We start from the raw sequence: 23,856 nt of genomic DNA, 5'->3' as shown, positions 1-23,856 counted from the left end.
GAGAGAGATTACTCACTGAATACCCTTTGATACTATTTAGATTTTACTCCATGGTAGTTTCTTATCTAGTTCTCAACACTCTCGTTTTTTTAAATTTTATTTGTCCTTGAACCTCACACATGGACTATTGTATTGCTCTTGGCAGATTCTCCCCCCCTTTAATTGTAGAGATAGTAGGGGGAGAGAAAAAGAGGGAGAGAGACAAGAGAGAGAAACCACAGCTCCACCATTTATGGAGTTTCCCCTGATGCCAGAAATGATGCTCCCATGTGGTGCTCCCATGTGAGCTCAGCTGGGTAAGTATGAACTCTACTTGTTAAGCTCTCTCCTCACCCATCAATATTCTTGTTTTTAATACTTATCTATTCATTAACAAGAAAGAGCAAGAAGAGAGAAAGAATTGGAGCATTATTCTGTCCAGTGTGAAGATGGAGATTGAACTCAGGACTTCATTTGGTTTGGTGTGGTTTGGTTCCAACATTCTAGCCATTGCACCACCTCCTGGGCCATAAGCCCTTAACACTCTTGCTTTTACTTGTCCTGACACTAGTTACAGATGACCCATGCTGGCTTCTGGTTACTTTCCCTACTTTCTTAAGTGCTCAGGAGCCATTATCCCCACAGTCTACCAGAATCCTGGCCAGAACCACCCCTCACTGTGCTGTTCCAGACTCCAACCCCCTCCCCTTTCCAATCTCAGGACTACATTTCCCCTCCCTCAAGCCATCATCTTCTGAAATTCCTCAGAGAGGACCCTACTGACCTAATAGACTTGACTACAAGTTTGTCTGTGCCTAAAGTACCATTCAATGGGAAGAAGCCCCTACACACCACTGGTGTATGTGTGTGTGTGTGTGGGGGGGAATTGTCACACTTCTGGGTCAAAAGGCTAGTCCTGAGGCCAGAGAGACAGCATTGCGCTTTCTTCAGTCCTCACTCAAGTTACAAGGGTCCAGTTGGCCCCTTTCCCCTCACCCCCACCCCTTGGTCTCCACAGGCTCTGATCCTCACTAAACAAGCTTGAGTTGCCCTTAACTTCTGATTTCATCTTCCAGTCCCTCCTGATTTCATCTTCCAGGCACCACCTCTACAGTCCAGTCCTGTGCATTCTGCACTTCCTCCACTGTCCAAGCCCTCTCAAAGCAGCCCTCGAACACAGTGCTCCCACTTCTACTATATGTGCTATCACCTGGCCATCTGTTTGAATGTTTGCCTCTTTGTTCTAACCAGAGCAGTGCTTAGCTCTGGCTGTTGTTAGTGCCAAAGACTGAACCCGGAACCTTGTGAATGCAAATCCTGTGCTCTAACCCAGTCTCAGCCTGTTCCTAGTAAATTGAATAATTTTAGGTACACAGAATACTTTTGTAAATCTAATCAGTGCTGAGCACTGAAACTACTGATAGTACTTCATGTTGATTTAATGGCTCCAAATATGCTTACTGAACACCAAAAGCAGAATTTCTCTTCTAGCAAAGCAGAACAGAAAGTACCCACCAGAGATTTCACTCCCTATTGCCCTCATTCTCCTAGGTAACTGGCCTCATACATGGGCTCATCTCATAACCCCCATGTGAAGCCTGCAGACCAATGCCCAACAGGAAGCCTGTTCCTGGCTGCACCCACTCCCTCTGCCCCCAGTGCCCCTTTTGTTGTCCCAGGGGCCACTGTGCTTAAGGTTCCCAAACTGACTTCCTGTTGCATTTGGTATAATTATACAGCTCAATTAGCATGACACAAGACAGGGGCCTGTTGGTGGCACACCTGGTTAAATGCACATGTTACCATGCACAAGGACCTAGGTTTGAGTCCCGGCTCCCCACCTGCAAAGGGGAAGCTTCACAAGTACTGAATCAAGTACTGCAGGTCTCTGTCTCTCTCTGTATCTCCCTCTTTATCTCTTCCTCATCTCTCAATTTATCTCTTTCTTAAAGAGAGAAAAAGGAAAATTTTTAAAAGGGGGGAAATGGCCACTGGGGGCAATAGATCCTGAGCCCCAGTGATAACTCTTGTGGCAATAAAAAAAATAAATAAATAAAATAAAAATAAAATTACACAAGACAGTGAAATATGACTACGACCAAAAAGTGAAAAAAAAATAGTTTGCTTCTTAAACTTCCAATTTGAAACCCTTGGAAGAACTTGGTAATAGCAAGCTACTGAAAACCTGCCCTTGAGCTAGATGCTAGCAGTTGGGGTAGGGTGAGGGGGGTGGGCAGGGGAGTGTCTAATAATCTGGAAGAATCCTGCCCTGGATTAAGTGGTGTGAAGTTCTTGCTCCACTTTAAACCGAAACTGGAACCCAGAGAAAAAAAGACTGTCACAGAAAGGTTTGTGCAAGAATGACTATACGGGACTCAAGAGGGCCTCTACCCAGGGGAGGCTTTAGCCATATATTAAAAGTCTAGCAGGGCTGGGGTGATAACTCACTGGGTGATAACTCACTTACCAGACTTGTGGCCCAAGTTCAAGCCCCAGAAATTAATGGATCTGTCTGTCTGTCTGCCTGCCTGCCTGCTCATCTATCAAAATGTAAAAGCTGACATTGGGATCAGTGAAACCATGCACACATAAGACCCCAGCTCTGCCAAATAAATAAAAGTCTACAAACATTAAAACATCCATAGGCATCCAATTAACATGAAATATTTGCACTGGATAGGTCTCATTGTTTATGTTGTGTTTTTTTTTAAGATTTTATTTATTTATGAGAAAGATAGGAGTAGAGAGAAAGAAGAAACTAGTCATCACTCTGATACATGTGTTGCCGGGGATCGAACTCAGGACCTCATGTTTGAAAGTCCAATGCTTTATCCACTGAACCACCTCCTGGACCACTATGTTGTGTCCCTTTTTTTAATATATTTTTTCTTTTAATATTTATTCCCTTTTGTTGCCCTTGTTGTTTTATTGTAGCTATTATTGTTGATATTGATGTCATCATTGTTGGATAGGACAGAGAGAAATGGAGAAAGGAGGGGAAGACTGAGAGGGGGAGAGAAAGACACCTGCAGACCTGCTTCACCACTTGTGAAGCGACTCCCCTGCAGGTGGGGAGACAGGGGCTCGAACTGGGATCCTTACGCCAGTCCTTGCGCTTTGTGCCACCTGCGCTTAACTGCACTACCACCCAACTCCCTATATTTCATTTATTTTTAATTTGTTGAATAGAGAGAGAAATCAAGAGGCAGAGATAGGTAGAGAAAAAGAGAGGCACCTACAGCACCACTTCACCTTGCATGAAGGAAGATTCCCCCCTGCAGGTGGAGACTTGGGGTTTGAGCCCAGGTCCTTGTGAACGGTAACCTGTGCACTCAACCAGGTGCCCCAGGTCTCACTGTTTATATGTCTTGGTCTACAAGCTTCACTGGTATAAAATAAGAGGGTTTTGTTGCACCACGCTGAAACCTCCAAAGAAGTCCTCATCACTTGGAGCCTCCTTTTCTCGAGGATCATTATCCACCTACCCCAGAGGTGGAGATTAATTGGATCAATGAAGTAGTCAGGAAAAGCCCAGTGCATAGTAAACATTCAGTTTACCAACCAATTAAGCAACAAATCTGAGGAGCACTCCACCACCTCCCTCGCCTCCTCACTCCTTCAACCAGCCTAGCATTGCAAGCCTACCCAAGTCTACTGCTGAAAAATCTCCTGGCTGGATCCCAGGAGCTCCACTGCCATAGCAACCAGCCCAGGCCAAGTCACCACCATTACTCATCTGAAGAATGGTACCAAGTTCCTTCCTAGCCCAGCTGCTGATGCTCTCAGCCCCCATCCGGAATTTATTTCCTCCACCAACAAGAGAGATCTTTTACAAGCATAGAGCTGATCTTGTCACACCTTTGCTTTAAATTCTTCGGTGACTTTCCCAACTCTTTCAGATGGTTGAGAAAGTTCTACCCAGAAAGAAGTAGATCACTCCAACTGTGCCAGCCACCAGTCAGCTCCTTGGAACACACTCTGCCTCAAGACCTTTGCATATACTGTGCCTGCTACTGAGAACAGTCCTTACCCTTTCTTCATCTGGTTAGTGCCATCTACCCTTCATTTTACTTAAATGCTACTCTCCCAGGAATGCTTTCCTTCTTACTTATACAAAAATTGCCTACTCAGAACCTTTATGTGCCAAACACTTTTTAGACACTGGAAATACAACTGTGAGAAAAGACAGACGGGGGTTGGGCGGTGGCACAGTGGGTTAAGCGCATGTGGCGCAAAGCGCAGGGACCAGCGTAAGGATCCCGGTTCAAGCCCCCGGCTCCCCACCTGCAGGGGAGTCGCTTCACAGGCTGTGAAGCAGGCCTGCAGGTGTCTGTCTTTCTCTCCCCTTCTCTGTCTTCCCCTCCTCTCTCCATTTCTCTCTATCCTATCCAACAACGAATTGCGTCAACAAGGGCAATAATAATAACCACAACGAAGCTACAACAAGGGCAACAAAAGGGGGGAAAAATGGCCTCCAGGAGCGGTGGATTCATGGTGCAGGCACCGAGCCCAGCAATAACCCTGGAGGAGGAAAAAAAAAAAAAAAGACAGACAAGATACTGACCCTCATGAAGATTAAATAATTCTAGGGGGCTGGGTGGTGGTGTACCCGATTAAGCACATATAGTAATATGTGCAATGACCTGCACTCCCCATCTGCAGGGACAGACACTTTATGAACAGTGAAGTGGGTCTTCAGGTGTTTATCCTTCTCTCTCTCTCTACATACCCCACCCCTCTCAATTTCTCTCTGTACTAGCCAATAAAATGGAAGGGGGGGGAGGAAAAAATAGCCACCAGGAGCAGTGGATTCATAGTGCCAGCATTGAACCCCAGTGATAACCCTGAAGGCAAAACAAAACAAAACAAAAAAAACATTCCAGTGAGAAAGAAAAATAATAAGCCAACAAATGCCATTTTCAAATGGTGGTAATAAAAGTTTATCAAATGTGATTTATTCTGTTATTAAAAGAAGTAAATGATTCAAATAAATTGTTTTGTTCATAAATTAAGTATTTAGCATAGTGGTTATACAAAAGTATAAATATTAAGTAGGGAGCATAATGGTTATACAAAAAACTTTCATGACTGAGATTCAAAGGTCCCAGATTCAATCCCTGGTACCACTATAAACCAGAGCTGAGCAGTGCTCTGTTTCTGAGTAGTGCTTCACCCAGTAGCACACACTACCATGCACAAGAACCCAGGTTCAAGCCCCAGTCCCCATCTGCAGGGGAGAAGTTTCAAGAGCAATGAAACAGTGCTACAGGTGTCTTTCTCCCTCTCTATACCTCCTCCACCCCACCCCCAATTTCCCTCTGACTCTATTAACAAAAAAGAAAGAAAGAAATGGCCACAAGGAATGATGGATTTGTTGTGCTGGCTCTAAACCCTAGTAATGATCCTGGTGGAAATATGTATATTCATACATACATATATACATACATACATACATACCCAGCAAAATAACTCACATGAATAGTTCACTACTTTGTCCTGTGCACAACCCAGGTTGATGCTCAGCTCCTAAGGTGTTGAAGAGAGCATCCGTGATATAGCTTCTCTCTCCCTCCCTCCCTCTCTCTCTTCTATTTTGATCTTTCTATCTGAAAAAAAAAATAGGAGAATAAAAAGCTTTTTATTTTTTTTGTCTCCAGGGTTATTACTGGGGCTCGGTGCCTGCACTATGAATCCACTGCTCCTAGAGGCCATTTTCCCCATTTTGTTGTCCTTGTTGTTGTTGTTATTGTTGCCATTGCTGTTGTTGTTGTTGGATAGGACAGAGAAAAATCAAGAGCTGAGGGAAAACAAAGAGGAGGAGAGAAAGATAAACACCTGCAGACCTGCTTCACCACTAGTGAAGCAACACCCCCTGCAGATGGGGAGCCGTGGACTCAAACCGGGATCTTTACACTGGTCCTTCGCACCATGTGTGCTTAACCAGCTGCACTACCACCCAGCCCCCCAAAAAAGCTTTTAAAGTAAAAAGTAATAATAATATAAGAAAATCAAGTTCAACAATTTATCAAAGGCATTTATTTATATGTAATTATGATATAAACTGTAAAACGTTTATGTGCAGATAGAAATAGAACAGCAACTGTTAAAATCTAGTTCTAGAAGATTGTGTAATTTTGAAAATGTCCACTTTTACATGTGCCCCAAATCAAAACAATAAAAGAAAATACAGATATATCTCATGACTATACACCCATGAACACATGAGACCTCAAAACCTACACATGGGGCCTGTCATATGTCACAGCCTCCCATCTGTCTACACAGGATGCACCAGACATGGAGCATGGTACACACATGGACTCTCAGATAGTCACACACAGAGAGATGAGGGCTACTGCGTGAGCACTCCTGGAACAGAGGAATGGTGCCGTGGTGTCTCTCCTTTTCTCTGTGTGTCTGTGTCTCTCACCTTATATCTCGAAGAAGCAAAAAAAAATCTGCAAGGAGCAGTAAAATAACGCAGACATAAAACTCTAGCAAAGCCTTGGTGGCAGGAGAGATGAAAGAAAGGAAGAAAGAAAGAAAGAAAGAAAGAAAGAAAGAAAGAAAGAAAGGAGAGAGAAAGAAGAAAGGGAGGAAGGAAGGAAGGAGGGAAGGGAAGGAGGGAGGGAGAGAGGGAGGCAGGAAGGAAGGAAGGAAGGAGGAAAAGAAGGAAGGAAGGAAGGAAGGAAGGAAGGAAGGAAGGAAGGAAGGAAGGAAGGATGGTGTGATTGCCAGGGGTGGCAAGTGTCCTTCCTCCTAAGTCATCATCATTCAGATAATGAGACCAGCAACTGGGGTGGCAACTGGAGGCCTTAATTTTCCCCCCAACTCCTGGCCATTACCTTACAGGGTAATGAGCCTGGTCCATAGTCATTTTGTGGTCACTCTCAACTCTGATCTTGACTCAGCCCCCCAAGCCTCTGTCATCAACCCGAACCATCCCCTTCAGCATGGACACACACCCATGCTGACCCCCACCCTGTGTCTCTGCACTTACACCCACACAAGCCCATGCTACCTGTGTGGAGACACAGGGCAGCTACCAGGCTTCTCAGAGATGGGAACATCTGGGCTGTGAGCCTGGGCTCCCCACCCCTCCACACACACACACATAACTATGCTCCTGCCCTGCCCTCTATCCCAATCACAACCTGCATAAGGTGACTCATTAGTCTTACAGCTGGAGCCAGCCATGTAGGGTAAAGTGGGATCCCCCCACCCCCGTCCCAGGCCAGCTTCCAAGTCTCAGCAGCTATCCTCTGAGCACCTGACATACTGCCCAAGAGCATCCCAAGAGAGGCCAAAGTCTTCAAGGACAAAGTCCCTGCTAACAGGTGGGGCAAGTCACAGGATTGAGGTGATGTCAGGGGAGTCAGGACACCAGGAGTTCAAAGCTGGCTGACACTTATGCAGAGGGCACAACTGACTGCCCAGATCTGTGTGAGCCTGGCACCCTCTGGGGCACAGCTGGCCATGGCTTCAGTGCCTTGTTAATGAACAGTAGTGGGGCAGCCCACAGAGGAGTCTGCCTCATGGTGGCGAGATGGGGAAGAGTCAGCAATGCCCCTCAACCCTTGGTCCAGGCACCACTAGGAAAACATTGAGGAACCATCAAGTCACGTTGATGAGTGCCAGGAAAGACCTAAGGTCAATCCACTTCCGGGAGACCTAGGAGGATTTCTCTCTCATCCCTTGTTTCCAAGTGCAAAGCAAACAGCAGGCAAATGTAAAGACAACAGGCACAGAAAGGTCCCGGCCCCTTCATGGGAGTAGAAAATGGTCCTGCAATTCCATGATCCCACGTGGGCACAGGAGAAGGAAAGTGGAAAGTGGCAGGCCTCCTCCAGCTCACATTCTCTCTTTTTTATTATTATTATTATTTCTTTTTAGCTTAAAAAAACAGCTTTATGTCCAGGAAAATAGCTCATTTGGATAGTGTGATGCTTAGTCATGTGTACAACCTAGGTTGAAGTCCAGCCCCCACTGCATTAAAGGAGGTTTCAGTCTATCTATCTATCTATCTATCTATCTATCTATCTATCTATCTATCTCTCTCTCTATCTATCTATCTCTCTGTCTCTCTATCTATTTGCATTGCAGCTATTTTTAAATACCCACTAAAGTAAAAGAGAATAGTATAATGCTAATTTTCAGTTTTAGCCATTACCAACCTTCCTGTCCTATTCATTTAAGAACTTACTTTCTCAAAAAATAATTTTTGAAGTCGCACCTTGTATGGCACACCATTCTTCAATACTGACCTGTTGCCCCAGCCCACCCAGCTCCTTGCCCCATCCAGCCCCAAGAAGCCCTTCTGAAGGGTTGAGAACCAGCAGTTTACCTTCCCAGTGGCTTTTTGCAGAGTGAGATGAACCCACCATGCAGCAGGATAGTGGAGCCCAGGACTGAATGTGACAGGAAGTTACAGCAAGAGAGACTGAGAGTGGAGAAAGGAAGGGCTGCTTGGGAGATGGAAAGCAGATGAATTCAATTAATAATTGCTGAGTGAGTAGCAGCTCTGCGGCAGACCTTGTGCTGGGCACTGGCACCACCAGATGCAGTAAGTATATTCTCTGCCCTCAAAGAGCAGATGCTAATGAAGTAAAGCTGGAATAGTAACAACCAGCACCTGTAATGTTTATGATATGCTAAGCCCTGTGCTCAACGTCTTATGACTCACTAGGTTCTCATAACCAACCTTCTCAGCTACCTACTATTATTCCCATTTCAAAGATAACAAAGGAATTGAGGCATGTAAGGGTTATGTAAATGTCCCTGGACTGCACACGCACTAAGAGAAGATGCAGACTCAGCACTCAGGCTCCAGAGTCCATGCTCCTCACCTGCTGCTCTCTCTCTCTCTCTGTCTGTTCCCCTGCTTGGAAAAAGCAAGCTGTGTAGTAGCTGTTCTCCAAAGCACTAAGAGCCCTCATCTCTCCCATTGCCCCATCCTCAGCCTCAGTCATCTGTCATCATCCTTAAGGGCTCTTCCCCCATTCACCACAAACCTGCTGAATCCATACTATGTGCCAGACCTGACACTCTGCCTCTGGAGTGGTCTCTGCCTCTGGTGAAGTCATCCAGCTGAATGGGTCACCAATACAGGGAAATAGGCCTAGGGAGGAGGTGGTCAGAGAGAACACTCTTGAATCTTAGATGAAGCAACTGCACCATCAGCACAAAGACCCAGGGTAATTCATGAACATTAAAAGTTATTGTGCACTGGAACTTTGGTGATGGGTGTGGTATGGAACTATATATTGTAATCTTAAAATATTGTAACTTGCTATTAATCACCAATAAAAATGGGAAAAAAACAAAACAAATGTCATTGTGCATCAGAATACAATGTCAGACTTCTAGCAAGATGGCTGGAGAAAGAGAATCTGTGTTTACCTCTTCCAGTAAATACAACAAAACCAAATGAAAATGGGGGTTACAATTTGCTCAGAAATCTTTCTGGAATCTGTGTAAATTTATGCAGAGTTTATACAGCAAGAGACAAAGAGATAATATACAGCCAGGAAAGACACCCATACCAGGGAAAACAGTTCCCATGAGACAGTCAGCTTCTATCTGGAAGAGATTTCTAAGGTATGAAGATTTCCTTAGAAAGGCTAAAAGGAAGAGTGAACATTTGCATTAAACTCCAGAAATCCTAACCCTATAACCCTGTAATTACAACACTGAATTGGAGATGAAAAACAGTAGGATAGAAATTCCATGGAATTTGCTGGCAGGTGCCATTTTGTTTCCCTCTCACAACCTGGATGGGAGCAGCTGGTGGATGCCATATTGTATCTCACTTTTCCATAGTAACAGACCCTAGAGGCAAAAGCCCTAAGGAGTTTGCTACCTACCTCCAGCCAAAAGCTGAGACAGAGAGACAGAGCCAGGAAGTATATACTCCATAACCAGCTGGAACTGAGGCTCAACCTACTTCCATGCCCACCCTCAGCATTGGTGTCCCTGCTCCACACCCTGCCAAGGTCTGTGTTACTCTGACAAGCCAGGAATTTCTAGTATCCTGAAACCATTGGCTGTGGGTCGTCCTGGGGCTCTCCGCCTTCCTGACCACTGGTGGTGGAGGCCGAGGCGGCCCCTGGGGGTCCTTGGGGGGGGTCCTGGTGACGAGGGTGAAGTGTGTGGAGAAAGAGGAAGGAAGCACATGACCAACCAGCTCCAGGAGAAGCCTCTTAGGATGACTTATTTATTGGGGGGGGGTACAAGCAGGCAGATATACCCAAAGTTCAGAGAGAAGGTAGAGTAATCATTAAGTCATACACACAATGCAGAGTTAAATCTTGACCTGTCAGGTGTTTGATCTTAGCTGGGAAGTTACCATATAGGATCCAGTCATGAGCTTACAATGTATAAGTAAGCCTTTTTCTCTAAGAATGGATTACAAGCACCTCTGAGCAGAGGGGGTAAGGGGGCAGTTAAACAGAGCACCTCCGGGCAGGGGGAATGGGGGAAGTTTGAGCAAAGCCAGGATATTTGCCATGAGTTTCAGGTTGGCCAATACACAGTAATTCATGGCCTTTGTTCAAAAGGAATGGGGGGGGGGGCATGTACAGGAAAGTTCCCAGTCTGAAAAAGACCATTATCATAAGTTCATGAAGTCAGAAGGGACCAGCCTACCATCCCCCCTAGAAAGGAAGGAACTCAGGGTCAACCAGCTCAGACTTTCATGGAAATAATGACTTGGATTTCCCAGACAGTGGGCCTTTTCTCTAAAAGTGGCTTCTGGTCACACCCAGGTCTTCTCAGTTATGATATTCAGGTACCAATAAAACACTTGAAACCTTAAAACTCAGGTTACTGCTTAGACCCATTTGAACTCTTGTTGGGTCCTTGGGATTTCTAGGACTTGGCCTTACCTATGTCTGCTCACCTTGGTGCAGAAGAACCACCAGGCACACTCAACAGAACTCCAAGTCATTGTCTAGACCCTCTTCACTCTGGCATCATAACCACTTCTGTGACTGCAAACACCCAGTCTTGCTCAGGCCTGCTTGAACTCAGTACATGGGCACTTCTGGGTTCTTGCTTCATCAAACTTCTTGTCACTATCCTAGCTAGCAAGGTCAATGCTGGCACCATGGCTATTGCCATGTATTAGGAACCATGAGCCCCTAACCGTGCTCAGATCTGCTCAGTTTTGACCTACAACTGCCACTAGACATTTACAATAGTGTACTCTAGGTTGCCATCTAGGCCCATATCTCAGTGCCATATCTATGGATCAGCACACAAGTCTGAATATCTAGTCTTGTTCATGCCCACTCAAACTCAGAGCAAAGAAGCTGCTAGATAATCACTTCATATAAACATTGTCTAGGTCCACTTGATCCCATCCTGTGGCAAATCTTGGGCATAGCCGTAAGCCCTTGGCTTCCCACAAGCCTATGTGTACATGGCATACTGGTACTGCCAGGTCCTCATAACTGTGAATTCCTTGGTTTCTTAGATCTTCTCACAGATCCTAAGCTCAGGCCCTCACATAGTATTAGACATAACGAAGATCTATTGTACCAATAGATCAAGACAAAAACCTGAGAAACATCAACAAAACTACAACAGAATTGTATAAGCTAACTGATGGAGGCTTTAAGGTCAGAGAAAGTGTGAGAAATACCCAAACAGATATCATAGAGCTAAAGAATACAATAGTTGAGTTAAAATAAAATTATATATATATATATATATATATATATATATATATATATATATATATATGGAATTTAGTAGCAGAATGATACAAGCCAAAAGTAGAATCAGTGTGCTGGATGATAAAATAGCAGCAATCAATTATAGAAGAAGAAAGTGGGGGGGGGGGAGGTAGAATTCTGAAAACAGCAGGAGAAAAAACAAAGAGGCACATATAAAGGAACCCTCACAAAACTATAATCATCAGACTTCTTAACTGAAACTCTACAAGCTAGAAGGCATTGGTAGGATTTATTCAAAATGTTGAATGGAAAAGATCTCCAACCAAGAATACTTTACCCTGCCAGGTTATCACTCAGGTTTTAGGGTGAGACAAAGAGTTTCTCAGATAAACAGCAGTTAAAGGAAATCATCACCACCAAACCAGTTCTGCAAGAAATACTAAAGCAACTTCTATAATTTGAAAAGCATACCTTACTTGGTATTAGCAGTGTACATGAAAGAGCTATAAAATGGCACTAGATTCTTTTATATCAATAATTATACTTAATAGATAGTTCATATTTCATGGAAATGAATGGACTCCAAGATCATTTTACTGATTGAGTATCAATTATTTTCTGGCTATCAAATTGATCACCCTTTTTCCTACTCTTTTCTACAAGTTCACTTTTTTATTGATATAAGACTACTCATGTAAGGATATTAACAATTTTATACTATATATACAGGTTAACATTGACTTTGTTATGTATTTTTTCACATAGGATTATGAATCTATTTAGTAAAACCCATGAAGTTTTCCTTATAGAGTCAGTTTTCTGTGTTATTTTAAAATTGTGCTCCCTTCTTAAGGTTAATTATGGTGCCTTCTTTTTCTTTCTTTCTTTCATTTTTTTTTTATGAGGAAGAGTGCATCACTCTTGCAATACCAGGTTGAGTAAACCCTATTCCAGTTCCCTGCTCCAAAATTCCATTTAATATATTGTCATTGGATAGAGGACATGTCAGATATTAAACTGATAAGAACAGATACGACATGTGATTTTAGCCAAAAGTCTGAGAAGTGATTACTATAGTGAATTTTAATTAATTAATTTGTTTTTTATGACCTTTATTTTTTTTACTTTCTTTTTTATTTCTTTATTGGGGAATTAATGTTTTACATTCGACAATAAATACAATAGTTTGTGCATGCATAACATTTCCCAGTTTTTCGCATAACAATACAACCCCCACTAGGTCCTCTGTCATCCTTTTTGGACCTGTATTCTCGCCCCCACCCACTCCAGAGTCTTTTACTTTGGTGCAATACACCAATTCCAGTTCAGGTTCTACTTGTGTTTGCTCTTCTGATCTTGCTTTTAAACTTCTGCCTGAGAGTGAGATCATCCCATATTCATCCTTCTGTTTCTGCCTTACTTCACTTAACATGAATTTTTCAAGGTCCATCCAAGATCAGCTGAAAATGGTGAAGTATAGTGACCTTTTAATAGTGAATTTTAACAGCTATCATGTCTCAAATACTGCATGCTCAGTTTTGGACTTACAATTTTCCCCTACTTATTTTTTATTGTAGTAAAATTTACTATCTTTGCAATTTTTACAGAGACAGAGGCAGAGAGAGAGAGATACACCACAACACCAAAGCTTCCTTCAATGAGTTAGGGGTTAGACTTGAGCCTGAGTTTCATAAATGGGAAGCAGCACACCATACAAGCGAGCTATTTTGCAATTTGAAATCTCACAATTCCATGGCATTAAGTATATTCATACTGTTGTGCAACTGTCTTCACCATTCATCTCTACAACTTTTAAAACTTTTTCAACTGAAATTCCATAACCATTAATCAGCTTCATCATGTCTCTTTTCTCAGCTCCTGGCAAACACCATTGTACTGCCTATCTCTGTTCTTTGTCTAAACAAATGGGTGTGGAGTTCTAGTTGAAATCTGTAGTCAGAAGTCCAGTGGATATCATTTGATTTAAACAACTAAGCCCAAATTGCCTGTAAAGATCTGTAAATCAGAAGTGAGAAGAGAGTATGAACCTGAGATAAGGAATTACCAGAAGTGAGAGCATCCCTGTCCACAGATGTCTTTTCTATGAGGTCCAGCTTGTCCATCCCCCTGCCTTTCCCAGGTTATTCTACTCCTACAAACCCCTCAGAGCCCCTGTGCCAATGCTAGGAACTCCTGGACTGCTGGAAGGTCATAGATACTTTGCCAAAGAGCCCAAGGCAATGGCAGAACTGAGGGCTATGAGATTCTCATGGGGGAAGGAAGAGATGAGATGATGTCGGTGGGATGGGCAACATCTCAAATGGTCCCTAAAGGCTTAGTTGAGCCAGGCTGGTGGGGAAATACAACCACAGCCCATCACCCACAGAGGGAGGAGGAGGAGGAGGGAAAAGGAGAATGCAACATGCCATTTAAATGGACATTGTGCAGTGGTTGAATCTGGCTGTTTCTTGCTTGCTACATACTCTTGCATGGTTACATAAGTTCTCTGAGATTCCTTTTCCCTTTTCCAGTCTGAAGAAAAAAGAAAAGAAAAGAAAAAAAAAGCAGGGGAGATAACATAGTGGTTATGCAGAAGACATTCATGCCTGAGGCTCCAAGGTCCCAATTTCAGTCCCTACTAGCACCACTATAAACCAAAGCTGAGCAGTGCTAGGGTTAAAAAAAAAAAAAAAAAAAGGGGGGATGTTGAAATATGTGCTCTTCTCATAAGTGAGTCTATATATCCCCTAGGCCCAATAGAGGGTATCTCATATCACTATAACCATGAATAATTAGCCTTCCACAGCTATGGGATATGGTATAGCTAGGAGGGTTGCATGAGGGGCCAAGCCAAGGCCTCCCCAAGCATACCCCTTCTTGACTAACTAGGAGAGCCCATTAATGTGGGAGTTATGAGCTTGGATTTTTTTTTCCCCCTTTCCCAATTTGTTCTCCTGTCAGAGCTGGACTTTACTCTCCCTTTTGGGCTCACAAGCTCCATGGGCCAGGTGCCCTTAAAGGTACAGGCCCCTCCTCATGGCTTGAGGTCAGCCAAGAGATGAGGCAACACTTATGGGAATGTATTCAAAGCAGCCGCCACGCCACCCTTCTCCTCCTCCTCCTCCTCCTCCTCCTCCTCCTCCTCCTCCTCCTCAGGTAACTCCCTTACCCTTCCATAGTGCACCCCTCTGTCACTACCACCCAGCTAGCCTTACACACACCACTATGAGGATCTGAGAGTGACCCAACAGGTAATCATTAACCTCAGGAGGAGATGCTAGCCCTTTAAGGCTGCCCTGGGAGGGGATAACAAAAATCACCTCACTGGACTTTGCTTCCTAGGGCTGCTAGAGAAGAAAGGGAAAAAAAAAAAAAAAAAAGGCCTGGGAGCTGCATGAGAGACTGTTGTCAGGTCAGGAAGCTCAGGGAGCATCTCCTTCTCAACCCTTCCCTCTCTCCCCCTGCTAGGCTGCCTTGCTCTGGGTGGTGAAAGGCTTCCCTGCCCCCCCAAGTCAGGCATCCTCTTACCCCAAACTATTGGGTTTAATTCCTATCCTATCTCCTTCCAAATGGGTTTGCCCTCTCAATGCTTGTCATTGTATCATCACTAGCAAGGACCGTCCAATTGTGCCCAGAGCCCAAGGCACTGGCCTAGTGACAAGGAAGAAAGCACAAGAACTGGAATCAGTGTGCCTATGTTCGATACCTAGCTCTTTCCTGCATGCCTGTGCGGCCTCAGCAGTCTCTACCCATCTCTGACTAGAGTGTCCTTTCTCAGGATGGGTGTTCTCATTGCCAGCCACTAACTGTGACTCTGCCCTCAGCAGTGAAAATGGAGAAAGTACTGAGGTAAGGAGTCCCACCAATCTGTGAGCCAGGGCCACAGACGGTCACAGACATGTCTTAGGTCAGGATGGACAAACATTCAGGTTATGCCAAACAAATGACTGTTAGACTTTTCCATGAGTTTGAGGAATCTCTCTCTCTCACTGCCCCTGATATTTGGCTTCCTGAAGGGATCATACCTCCTTGGGAAACAGGAGCCAGGTCACCTCAACTTCTGAACACCACAACAAACCCAGTGCCTGGTACACCAAGAGTCTGGGCAACATCTGAGTGAATGAATGAAGGAGCAATAATGGTTTTTAAATGATGGCACTGGGCTGGGAAGACAGCACAATGGTTCATGCTGAGGCTCTGAGGCCTTAGGCTCAATCTTTAGCACCACCAGAAGCCAGGGCAGTGCTCTGGTTTATCTATCTAGCTCTATTCTTTCCTATGTATCTCTGTCATTAAAAGAAATAAAATATTCAATAATAATAATAAAATAAAATGGCAGCACTGTACTCAGTGATGGTGTTCAGGCTGGACCAAACTAAAAAAAAAAAAAAAAGATGTTGAGAAACAATCTGACCTTCCTGGACTCACATTGGCCTATTTATTTTATAAACTATTTTGCCACCACAGTTTTCACTAGGATTCCATACCTGCATGATTCCACTACTCCCAAGGGGGGAAATTTTTTTTTTAAGGTAAAATGTGAGAGACAGAGAGAGAAAGAGAGATATCACAGCACTGTGCTACGGTTCATGAAGCTTCCCCTATTTTTGGTGCTTCCAGTGAGGTGGCTAGAGGCTTGGACTCCAGTCTAAGAGCATGGTAAAGTGTGTACTCTACCAAGTGAGCTATCTCCCAGCCCCCTCTGCTTTGGTCTAAATAAAACAGGCCAGAGAGTCATCATACATCAGTTAGAAACTTGCTAAGCACAGGGCCCTGGGTGGGGGAGCGGAGGGGTAGAAGGGTCGGGGGGCATGTAAAAGAATGAGAAGACAGAGCTTGCTGGTGGCTGAACATCTGACTTAATCTGAGCACAACAGTAAAGGAAAACCAGGGTGAGACAGGCAGACCAAAGGTAGGCTTGGGAAGATGATAAAAAAAAAGAGTGTGGAAGTAATCCCAGTAGGCCTTGTAGAAAAGCTAAGGCTGAGCTTCAGACCCAGGACACATGCCTCCCTCGTCTAATCGTCTTATCAACTGAAACCGGCAGGGTTGAATAGCAGGCCCTGAGAACACAGTGGCAAACAGAGTTGCCACAGGGAAGCCAGTGTCTGGACTCAGCTGACCTCACAGTCTGAGTTGTGTTACTTGACAGAGACCAAACACATACCTGGCACAGTATAGAACAGTGAGGAGCATCTTGGGAAGGTCAGTCTTGGAGCAATGCAGGCCAGAATCTAGATCTTCTTTATTTATTTATTTTCCCTTTTGTTACCCTTGTTGATTTTTATTATTGTTGTAGTTATTGTTGTTATTGATTTCATCACTGTTGGATAGGACAGAGAGAAATGGAGAGAGGAGGGGAAAACAGAGAGGGCGAGGCAAAGATAGACACCTGCAGACCTGCTTCACTGCCTGTAAAGCGACTCTCCTGCAGGTGGGGAGGTGGGGAGCTGGGGGCTGGAACCAAGATCCTTATGCTGATCCTTGCACTTTGCACCACGTGCGCTTAACCCTCTGTGCTGTGGCCCAACCCCTGAATCTAGATCTTCTAAGGGGGCAGAAAGCACAGGTAATGCAAAGGGATGGGAGGAAGCTTGTAAAGCAACAGGTAAACAAGGATAATGATGATCTGTTGTTTCTCTAGGTTCTTGGTGACCTCACCTTTGACCAACAATTTCCTGGCACTCATGCAAGCTGCAGGGGGGGTGGGGAGAAGAGGGTAAACAGCAGGTGAGGTCAAAGGTAATCCTGAAAGGCAAGAGACACATTCCTAAAAGTCTCCCCAGCCTGAAGCTTGCAGCAGAGCCCAAAGTCCAATAACAAACCTACACCTGTATTCCAACTACTGAAGAGGCTATAAATTCCTGAGAACCCACCAGGAAGGATGCTGCTAGCTGCCTGGGAATTTCTTCATTCATAGTCCAGCTCCCCAGGTGCCCCCTCCTCTAGGAAGCCTTCAAGATTTTCCAAAGGAACCTGAGGATTTCTACCTGGGTGCGAATGCTTCTCCCCACCACCTCCACCTCTTCTTCTGATCAATAAACAGTCAGAGAACGCAAGAGGTCTGACTGTGTGTAACCCACTGGGCAATCCTATGGGAGTCCTGACATCAGTTTCTGGACCACTCTGATACTCACAATGATCTTGGGCAAGTCTCAAAACCCTGGTCATGTCACCCAGAAGATGGAGATAATGACAAGGGATTCTTTCATGGGGCTTTGGGAAAGAACAGGTAAGATCATGCATATGGCTGGGGTCCTATTCGGGAAGTCCTGAGATTCCCAAACAGACATGATGGGCCTAGACCTTGAATAAATCCCTCTCTCCATTGTTACCAGTCATCTCTATCAGGAACAAGAAAACAGACCCCTTTGTGGGCCCCCATAGGACCTTGCCCTCAACTTGGATCAACAACAGTAGAGAACGTTCCATCCTCCTAAGGAAGGCTGTACAACATACTGTATGCTACACCTGAGGAAGATGGGTCCTGTTATTGGGGAAGCTTGGAATATTCCTACTCATGACCACAGAATGTGAGTTCAGATCTATAGGGATGCAGAGGTCACATAGGCTCCCAAGCTGAACATAGGCCCCAGATCACATCAAATCAATGGGGTTTATAATCAACAATATTTATACCTTTCCCATATTTGGGAACTACTCTCTTCCCTGATCCAGCTTTCTGGTCCTGTCAGCCATGACATCACCTTCCCAGACAATAACTTAGATCCACCTGCATATCAGATGTCAGATTCAAGGGGGGGGTGGGGGGGGGAATTAGTATAGCCACAGGCCCTCTGGAATATAACTAAAATATGCCTACCAGCTATCTACAAAATGGAGACCCCCTCCCCCAACTCTTCATCTGCACTACTCCAGCCTTTAGGCTCATGATTAGTCGACAACTTGTTTGGCTTTATACGTTAACTCTCTTTTCAGCCACCAGGTTCCAGATGCTAGTATGATGCCAACCATACTTCCCTGAACAGACAACCCCACCAATATGTCCTGAAGCTCCAATTCCCCCAGAACCTCACCCCACTAGGGAAAGAGAGAGGCAGACTGGGAGTATGGATTGACCTATCAACGCCCATGCTCAGCAGGGAAACAATTACAGAAGCCAGACCTTCCACCTTCTGCATCCCACAATGACCTTGGGTCCATACTCCCAGAGGGTTAAAGAACAGAAAAACTATCAAGGGAAGAGATGGGATAAGGAGTTCTGGTGGTGCGAATTGTGTGATGTTGTATCCCTCTTATCCTATGGTTTTGTCAGTGTTTCCTTTTTATAAATAATAAAGTAAAATAAAGATCATGCATATGAAATGAAATCTGGCATTATGATCCTACGATATGTGCTTAACCAGGTGCACCACCACTCGCCCCAGGCATTGTGATTCTAAACATTAGCTGTTACTTTAATACCACCCAAACCTCTAATTTCATTGATTTTTTTAAAACCAAGAACAACTTTATTTGAAAAAAGACAAAAATAAAGTTATTTACAGTAGTTCTTTGCTCAAACGACTCAACAGGATTGAGGTCCAGAAAAGATAAAAAAGTAGAGAAAGAGGGAAACTGTTCTATTTTCTTCCTCCTTATTCTATTGCTTTTTAAGTTCAGCCTGACCTTCAAAATGGGGCACTGGACTCTCAAGCATGAGGTCCTGAGTTCAATCCCCAACATCACATATACCAGAGTGATGCCCTGGTTTTCTCTCTGGGGCCTCTCACCAACAGACAAATAAATAAGTAAATCTTCCAGTGGATTCTCGAGCAAAATGTGGGTGTCTAAGCTTTAAGAGGCATAATTCCTTAGGTGACACAATGAAGTCAAAGGGTTTCATCTCACCAAGACCTTCATGGGCAGAACCTTCTAAATCTGTGTGGACAACTGCAGAGAGCTTATTCTCCCCAGGTTGGAGACCCTTTCCCCACAAGCAGAAGCAGAAACTGCCACAGTCTTATATCAGCCTTTCTGTTGTCACATCCCCAGGGAGCAGGGAGGGCATGATGGAGGGAGGCAGGGAATGACAAGGCAAACTCTGAACTTCTGGGAACAAATCTCATCTTGGCAAAGGGTCTCCCCAAACCCAGTCCTCAAGGCACTAGAAAGAAAGTCCTATCTGAGCCCCAAACCACTTGCTACCCTCTCTCCCACCCCCACTCAATCCACAGCAAAACTCTGCACTGACTGGTTCATTCCATTCCGGTTCTTCAAAGTCAAGCAGAATCTCAGAAACCATCTGCATAAACCCCTTTATCTTTCCAGATGAGAAACATAAACAACAAAGATTGTGCTGACTTGTTAAAATCACCCAGATCATCTGTACAGGAACCAGGCTGCATTAGCCAACTCAGAGGCACAAGTGTGTGCTGAAAACCCACTATGTGTTCCGGGCCCTGCTGGCAGGGGTGGGGGAGCCAAGATCTGATGAGCTGTAACTTGATTGGCCAAACAAGCCTAAAATCCTTGGAATGAAAGTGCAAACAGGTTACTGAGCTTCTGGTTGTGTAAGACAGGTTGCAAAATCTCTGAGAGTTCAACAAAGGTAGAGTTGGAGCATTCATTCATTCACTCATTCATTTAACAAATATACATATATGATATTGTAGATAACAATATATATTATTAGACCTAATCACTAGACATGGGCATACAACTATAGATACTCCACCACCCTCACCTCAGGCAGGGTTCCTTCCCTCCTAAAATCCTAGGAAGGAAGTAGAACCTGAAATGGAATTGGCATATCACACCAAAGTAAGACTCTGGGGTGGGTGGGTGGGGAGAATACAGGTCCATGAAGGATGACAGAGGTCATAGTGGGGGTTGTATTGTTATATGGGAAACTGAGAATGTTATGCATGTACAAACTATTGTATTTACTGTTGAATGTAAAACATTAATTCCCCAATAAAGAAATTTTAAAAAATCCTAGAAAGGGAGGAAGACAAATCAACAAAATTACTTTAGTTCAAGATAAATACCTTGAGTAGAAGAAAAAGGGTAATATTGGAAAAACTTAGGGACATGGTTTGTACTGGGAGAGGGGTTGCTCAAGGAAAGTCCCTCAAAGGAGGTGGCATATGAGCTGATTTATGAAAGGCATCTATACAAAGGTGTGGGACCAGAATGTTCCAGAAGGAGAGAACAGCAAGTGCAAAGTCCCCAAGGCAGACATGAAACTGATATGTTCAAGGAAGGGAGAGCAGTGTGTGAAGGGGTGAGAGGGGTCCTGGAGGGGGCCAAGTGGTGATGCACCTGGATAAGCACTTATATTACACTTACAAGGACCCAGGTTCAAGCCCCTGCAGGGGGAAAGTTTCACAAGTGGTGGAGCAGGGCTGTAGGTGTCTCTCTGTCTCTTCCCATCTTTCGATTTTCCCCTCCCCTCTCAAATTTTCTCTATATGTATCCAACAATATAAATAAATAAATAAATAGTCCTGAAATAGGTTGACAATATGGCAGGGAGGAAGGTGAGAAGGGCAAACTTTAAAGTCTACATGAGTCCACATAGACAGTCAAACCCCATCTTGGCTATAAAAAAGGCAAGAACTGAAGGGTTCCTCTAGAGAAAAATAGAAACCTGCCAATAAAAACCCATGTCCAGCAGAGAAGCAATTACAGAAGCCAGGCCTTCCACCTTTTACACCCCATAAAGAATTTTGGTCCATACTCCCAGAAGGGTAAATGTTAAGGGAAGATGACCAGAGGGCTCTGAGCTCCAATTCCACTGGACCCAGAGAGAGAAGAGAAAAAAAGGAAAGGAAAAGAAAGGGAAGGAAAGGAAAGAAAGAAAAGACACTCAGAAGTAGTACGTATGACTTTAAAAGGAAGAGAAGGCAGGGTCATAGGGAAATGGGCAAAAATATATATATAAATATAGATAGATACTTATAGAAATAATAGTCAACCCATCCATATCTGTCATCTCGGGAGAACTAACACAGTTTCCAGTGGAGGAAATGGGAACACAGAGCTCTGGTGGTGGGAACAGTGTGGAATTATACCCCTGATATCTCCTAATTTTGTAAATCAATATTAGATCACTAATTAATTTTTTTAATTAAAAACAAAAAAATTGGAGAGCTGAGGGGAGTATACAAGAAGCTATAGAATACAGATCAGATGATGAGAAAGGGAAAGCCAGGAATGGCAAAAAAAAGAAGTAATACAGTGCTGGGAAATGAGCCCAGGGCCTCACATATGTGTTAATACCTCTGAGGCATCCCCAAATAATTATTACTCTTTTTTATATATTATTTTTTATTTCTTAAAAGGAAACAGTGACAAAAAACAGGATAAGAGGAGTACAATTCCACATAATTCCCACCACCAGAACTCCATGTCTCAGCCCCTCCCCTGATAGCTTTCCTATTCTTTTTTTTTTAATTTCTTTATTGGGGAATTAATGTTTTACATTTTTACATTCAACAGTAAATACAATAGTTTGTACATGCATAACATTCCCCAGTTTCCCATTTAACAATACAACCCCCACTATGTCATTTATCATCCTTCATGGACCTGTATTCTCCCCACCCACCCACCCCAGCGTCTTTTACTTTGGTGTGATATGCCAATTTCATTTCGGGTTCTACTTCTGTTTTCTTTTCTGATCTTGTTTTTCAACTTCTGCCTGAGAGTGAGATCACCCCATATTCATCCTTCTGTTTCTGACTTATTTCACTCAACATGATTTTTTTCAAGGTCCATCCAAGATAGGCTGAAAACGGTGAAGTCACCATTTTTTACAGCTGAGTAGTAGTCCATTGTGTATATATACCACAACTTGCTCAGCCACTCATCTGTTGTTGGACACCTGGGTTGCTTCCAGGTTGTGGCTATTACAAATTGTGCTGCCAAGAACATGTGTGTACACAGATCTTTTTGGATGGATGTGTTGGGTTCCTTAGGATCTATCCCCAGGAGAGGAATTGCAGGGTCATAGGGTAGGTCTATTTCTAGCCTTCGGAGAGTTCTCCAGACTGTTCTCCACAGAGGCTGGACCAATTGACATTCCCACCAGCAGTGCAGGAGGGTTCCTTTGACCCCACACCCTCTCCAGCATTTGCTGCTGTTAGCTTTTCTGATGTATGACATTCTCACAGGAGTGAAGTGATATCTCATTGTTGTCTTTATTTGCATTTCTCTGACAATCAGAGACTTGGGGCATTTTTTCATGTGTTTCTCAGCCTTTTGGATCTCTTCTGTGGTGAATATTCTGTCCAAGTCCTCCCCCCATTTTTGGATGGAGTTATTTGTTGTCTTGTTGTTGAGTTTGGCAAGCTCTTTATATGTGTTGGTTATTAAACTCTTATCTGATATATGACATGTAAAGATCTTCTCCCATTGTACGAGGGGTCTCTTGGTTTGGGTAGTGGTTTCTTTTGCTGTGCAGAAGCTTTTTAATTTGATGTAGTCCCATAGGTTTATACTTGCCTTAGTCTTCTTTGTAATTGGATTCGTTTCATTGAAAATGTCTTTAAAATTTATGCGGGAAAGAGTTCTGCCAATATTTTCCTCTAAGTATCTGATAGTGTGTGGTCTAACATCCAAGTCCTTGATCCACTTGGAATTTACTTTTGTATTTGGTGAAAGAAATACAGTGGTTCAGTTTCATTCTTCTGCATGTTTCAACCCATTGTTTCCAACATCATTTGGTGAAGATAATTATTACTCTTTGTTTTGAGCAGGGTAGAGGTGGGGTAAAAGAGAGACACCAAGGCACAGATCCATATCCATGGAGTCCCTTGCCCCTGTCCCAGTGCTGTCCATGGTACTCCAGTGTAGAGCTGGGATTGCATGCAGAGCCTGGAAAAGGCATGCACTTTACCCAAAGAGCCCTCTTACTGGCGCAGCAATATTTCTGAAGTCACTAACATAGGCCTTAGGATTGCTGATAGATTTAGATGGGATGGGGGAGGGAAGGTCTATCAAATGGAGATAAAAGCCCATTGTCAACCTTTAGCCTTGAACTACTGTCAGAATGGAGGTACAAGGAAGGAAGGACAGGCTTTGAGAAAAGCCAAGGACTACAAGTTATAGAATAATGAAAATATCAGTGCCCTCTGCCCACAAACCCAGTGGTCTTTGAATGTGTTCTAATACAGTGAAAAAAAAAAAAAGGATCCTTTCAAGAATTCAAAGGAAGATGTTGGTGGGCAGTTGGCTCTGAAAAATGAAGAAGGCTCTGA

General features: G+C 43.9%; 1 long non-coding RNA gene and 1 other non-coding gene across 3 annotated transcripts; one reads left to right on the top strand and one right to left on the bottom strand.

The window, feature by feature from the left end:
• Positions 1 to 12,539: 12,539 nt before the first annotated feature.
• On the bottom strand, positions 12,540 to 12,723 carry LOC132538366 (U2 spliceosomal RNA). Its single transcript, XR_009549759.1, has one exon. It is a non-coding gene; the product is annotated as a U2 spliceosomal RNA (small nuclear RNA).
• Positions 12,724 to 14,811: 2,088 nt separating this feature from the next.
• LOC107522911 (uncharacterized) lies at positions 14,812 to 18,765 on the top strand. Of its 2 annotated transcripts, none has more exons than XR_009549691.1 (3): positions 14,812 to 15,503; positions 17,299 to 17,886; positions 18,594 to 18,765. It is a non-coding gene; the product is annotated as an uncharacterized LOC107522911 (long non-coding RNA). The 2 variants fall into 2 exon arrangements; XR_001601666.2 differs by lacking the exon at positions 18,594 to 18,765 and having other exon boundaries at positions 15,033 to 15,066; positions 15,433 to 15,503; positions 17,299 to 18,030.
• Positions 18,766 to 23,856: the final 5,091 nt, after the last annotated feature.

Source organism: Erinaceus europaeus, chromosome 4 (genome assembly GCF_950295315.1).
Source record: "Erinaceus europaeus chromosome 4, mEriEur2.1, whole genome shotgun sequence".
NCBI classification, from domain to species: domain Eukaryota; kingdom Metazoa; phylum Chordata; class Mammalia; order Eulipotyphla; family Erinaceidae; genus Erinaceus; species Erinaceus europaeus.
This window is presented reverse-complemented; position numbering and strand designations above follow the sequence as displayed.